We start from the raw sequence: 5,328 nt of genomic DNA on the forward strand, positions 1-5,328 counted from the left end.
TCCAAATACCATTTCCGACACATCCAAGGCCTGTTAAACCATTTTTAAGGCTCTACAATGATGCCTAAGCATAGGGAACATGAAACATGCTCAAAAATATGCCGGATGTCGGTTCGTTTGGTCGTACGGTCCCGTTGTTCGGCTAATTACACGAGGTTAGCTCCAGGAATACATGTAACACCTCGGAAATTTACGTCCAATAATGCATTGACACGTGGCATAGGCGTTGGATATGTGAAAACATACTTTGGAGGGACTAAAGTTGACAAACAGTGAAACTATGGGAATATAAGGGTCCAAAGTGTCAACAATGGAAAAATAGGCTCTACAATAACCCTACATAGTGTTTATAATCCTAAACGGATATATCATGGATCGTACAAAGCGGAAAATGAAAGAAAGTGAGGAATTGCAAACTACAGGGGCTAATTGTGTCAACATGTTGAATGTGTACCTCTGAGTGATCTTTTGGCAAACCCGAAGCTTTGTAATGATAAAATATACTCACTAAAATATGTGGTAAAAATTTCATGAAGTTTCGTTATTGTATGAGAAAGTTATGATCAAAACCGTGCACGAAGGGTTAAATGCATCAACGTTGAAATTCGTGACTTTTCGGGTAAGCACAAAGTTAACCAAGGACTTTACCATGTTTGTAAATGTCCCAAGGTCCTTAAAAATCATATTTGAGGGTCTAATGTGCAAGACAAATAGCTAAAACCACGTAACAAAGGACCAAGGACCAAAACATCAACATTTAAGAGGTTTTTGTGGATCAGAAGAAGCCAGGCGGCCCGCCTGGGGTCCTTAAACGGGCCGCGTGACCTGCCCAGCGACAGAAAACAACCAGATGTCAGTTATGGGTCTGATTTCGAGTTGTAACCAGCTGTATCCGACTCCAGAGCCTCACCAATGGGATTACATGCAGCTAGGGGCACTTGGACTCATCTTACAACATCCCTAGACTATTGTGGCATCCTCTAATGAGATCAAAGTTGGCATAAAAGGGTCTTGAGGCTTGCAAACATTCAACACTTGTAGTTACAAAGATTCACAAGATCAATTCTGGAGCTCTCTGGTCATCAACAAGGGTTCATAGGGCTTCCTACTTGTAATTAGGACTCTTGTAAGTGTTCATACCCTTCTCTAATTCGTTCTAGCTTAGTTTATTAGCCGAAAGTCAATCCGTCGTAAATTTAGTTTGACTTTGTGATTAAACGAAAATGGCTCAGTCATTTCTCGAATAGAAAGTACCTACAAGTTGGTATTTATGTGGGTAACAAACCCTTGAAAGGGTATTTTCAGATTCCCACTCTAAGTGTGATAATTGTCGAGTCAAAGCTTGTTTCAAAAAGTCAACAGAATGTGTATTTGCAAATTTAAGCATGATTAGCAATGTAGGGTACATGCAACCTATTTGATCATTAAAATAACTTGGTAATCAATGTAAGAACGTGTCTCAACAAGTTCATCTCGACAATTTTCAGTTTAAACCCGGATCGGAACCGAAAGTCTCATAAATTGACTTTTTCTTTGACTCTCAATTCTGATCCGTGCATGCATGTTTGAGATCTGCCTTAGAGCTTATTTTGAACCAATTTCATATATGTACAACTCTCTGAGATTTTACAACTTGGTTCAATACTCATCCGATGCATATGCATGTTTCCGATTTATGTTTAAAAGTTGACTATTATGCCCTTTTTGCTATAAAACGCGATTTTTGAAAAAGTGAAAGAGTAGAAACGTTTGTTACTGATTTATAAGCTTGCACTTAAAATTTGATATCAGTTTGAGGTCTAGATTAAGAGTTATGCTCAATATCGTAATTTGAAAGCTTTATGTTAAGTAAACTGCGTAATTAGCGTATAACCTATTTAAGCCCACTTTTTAATATCAAACTTTTTACCCACTGATGTTATATAATATTTTGGGATTTTTGAAGATTTTTATTTAATTTTTGGCTGAGCATAGCATAGGTCTCTAAGTTTAATTCGGGTAATACCGATTTTGCCCTTTTTGGCCATAAAATGAGTTCTACATATCCTTTTGACCCCAAACCTTTTTCTACTGATTTCATTTGTTAAATAAAATATTTTGAGCCTTCTGGAATTATAAAAATCTCAGCTTTCTTTTAAAAACCCGGAAATGGCTCCAAATCGGCTTTTTAAGCGTTTTTAACGCATAGTATGCACTATAATCACATTAGACACATAAGTTTAATACCTACTGATGTTTTTAGTATATTTTTATATAATAACAGTAAGCACAAGCTTTTGAACTCAGGTTTCCAGTTTTGACCGTTTGAGCCCTTGTGAAATTACCAAAATACCCCTAAGGGGCATAGTTTGGTTTTAAATGATAAGTTTCACATACGGGTCATAACCTACTGTTATAACATATTAAATTAAGTGTATTTACTGTATAAATCAGACCTGTAACTCAGATTACAAATTTAACTCTTTATAATCTTTTAAATGACCAAAATGCCCTTATGAGGCGTAAATTGAGTTAAATTTCGTATGGGGCATAATAGAAGATATCTTACTGATAATATAACATATTTAAGGCATATTATCTCAGGAAACTTGCATATGACTCTTATGGTTACCCGTAACGCTCTTTTAACGTTTGGTTCGGTTTATGTAACTAGTTTGCATAAATTGACCGAAACGGGTCTAACATTATCATTTTTGTCTCAAAATCCAGAATGTATTTAGCATACCCATATTATACAAGTATTCAAACTTGTCGGGTCTAAATCACGTTCTATCCGGTCTTCGCTTAATCGTGCGTTTGAACCGTATCGTCCTTAAAACTAACCGGTCTAAGCTTAGGCTTAAATAAAGATCCGTTAGGAATCTAATAGGTTATTATAAACCTTTGTTCCAGAATAGAAGAACCAGTAAAAGCTACCTTCACTTGCTAGTTGTGATTTATACTTACCAAGGTAAATACTTTTAACTTATTTTCCCTATACGGGCTTGGGTTACGGTATATAGAATACCGTTTGATCGAGCATCAAATCTTACATCCTTGGGTGGTTAATTGAATAATTTGATCGGCTCGTTTAAACAGTCTTGTTTACTTTAAGCCTTTGGGGGGTTAATGACCATGTCCCGGATATCCTTGGCATCATCTTACGAGATGGCCACGACCAGAGCACGAGGTGTAGGCGTACACCTGTCAGTGTATAACTCATTATTGTGGTGTGTCTATTGATCTTTAACCCGGACAAGATCCGGGCTATTGAACGCACAAGTAACATGTAATTCGTTCACAAGATTATAATAAATAATTATCCCAAGTTATAAAAATGTTTTGTGCCTTGAGCATTCAAATCAATTTTCAACCTTTTCAAAATGAGTCAGTTAAATTGTATTTACCAGTGTAAACTGATGTATTTTCCCAAAAGGTTAAGTGCAGGTACTACACGTAATAGGCTGGCTGTCTTCTAGAGCGTCCACAATAAGTCTCGCAAGCTTGGATGACAATAAATCTGTTGAACAATATCTTATTTTTATTTTGATCCGCCTGTGGATCCGTTTCAACTATTAGTGATATTTGATATTACACTCTATTAAAGTTGAAATGAATCTATCTTTGCTTCCGCTGTGCATTTATATATTGTGTTGTTTGTCTATGATGATGCCAACTACGTCACTATACTCCCCACCGGGCCCACCGGTGACACGTGGAAATTAGGGGTGTGACAGGTTGGTATCAGAGCCAACGCTGAGTGAATTAAACACTAGCCTTTTGTGTTTAATCTCAGTTACACAATTGCACATTCCTCGATTCTCGAGTCTAGACAAAGAACTTAGGAAATATCCAAAAATTTGTTTTATTTTCTAACTTTGTCTTATATATATTTTGTTGTGTCACTTGTTTGATTTTTGACAGGTTCACAAAAAAAAAATGTCGCCACGTATGAGAGGAAGAGGAAGGGGACAAGGAGCATATGCAGCCCCAAACGACCATGAAGCCGGACCTTCGCACAGGCGAACACCTTCAGGCTCCCATAACACAGATGCTCAAAATCTGTGGAGGTCTTTTACTGAACCCGCAAGGCACTCGGTTTCACTGAGTACCTCACCTTCTATCCCACACTCCTTTGGGCCTCAATCAGAAAATGAGCCCCACAACTCTCACCAGTCCTATATTCCTCTCCAAGGACACCAATCACCCTTTGACCACCCATCACCTGTTTTCCAAGGCCTGTACAACCCTGCTGACTACCTTGATGTGCCTATGGGTTTTAACCCACTTGGACCAGAAGACCATTTTCCTGGTGGCAATGCGATGGATATCGATGAAGATACCGATCCCTCAATGCCACCATCTGGAACTCCGAACCACCCTATCGAGATTTCTGATGGGTCACCTTTTGTGGGATCACCATACAATGGTCCCGACAGCTTTGAGGAGAGATTCAGGCAGTATGACTGGGTATTTACCCCTAGTTACCATAACTCTCCCCTGCACCAGCCGCAACACAGCTCTCCCTTGCACCCCCAGCAACAGCCTCAACAGCAGCCTCAGCAGCAGCAGAATCCTTCTGAGGATTCCCGACTTGTCGCGGTCACTCCACCGCCGCCACCACCTCCGGTTTTGCCTCCCCCGCCTCCGAGGCGAAGACGAACGAACGCACGGATGTCCGCACGAGGGGGAGTGCGCATCGGCACCCCTCCACATTCAGGTGGCAGCCGGTACTCGCCACTTCACGAAGAACCAGAGATGGGAGAATCTTCACATCCCGTCTCAGAAGTAACTTCTGCACCAATCGCGCCACCACCACCACAGGATTTCGGAGACCCAATCCCTGCTTATACTAGCGCGGCAGCATACAATCCCTTCGAGCAGACGATCCACACAGGTTATAACTTTACAGAGGATCCCTACTGGGTAGCTGCGAACTACAACTCTCTCAATCCGGAAGGTACTTTTGGAGGTCCCTGGGCTACGGGACAATCGACCTATGGATACCCATCATATGGATATCAGCAGCCGCAGCCTCCTCAACCACCGCATTATCCGCTACCACCGCAGGCACCGATGATGTCGCCGCCACAAGTTCAAGAAATCCTTCAAGGGATAAATGAAGTGCGACGAGAGATGCGGCATGAATTACGGGAAGATCGTCGGCATAATCGTGGGATGTTTAACAAAATGGTGGATTTAATCAACAGAAAAAGCAAGAAGGACTACTAAATCCTTTGTTTGCTAGTTTATTTAATCATGTCCCTGCGAGGACATTTATTTCTGTACTCTGCCCCTGCGTGGGCATATTTTTTCCTTTCTGTTCTACCCTGCGTGGGTTTGTTTGTT

This window comes from Helianthus annuus, chromosome 10, assembly GCF_002127325.2.
Source record: "Helianthus annuus cultivar XRQ/B chromosome 10, HanXRQr2.0-SUNRISE, whole genome shotgun sequence".
NCBI classification, from domain to species: Eukaryota; Viridiplantae; Streptophyta; class Magnoliopsida; order Asterales; family Asteraceae; genus Helianthus; species Helianthus annuus.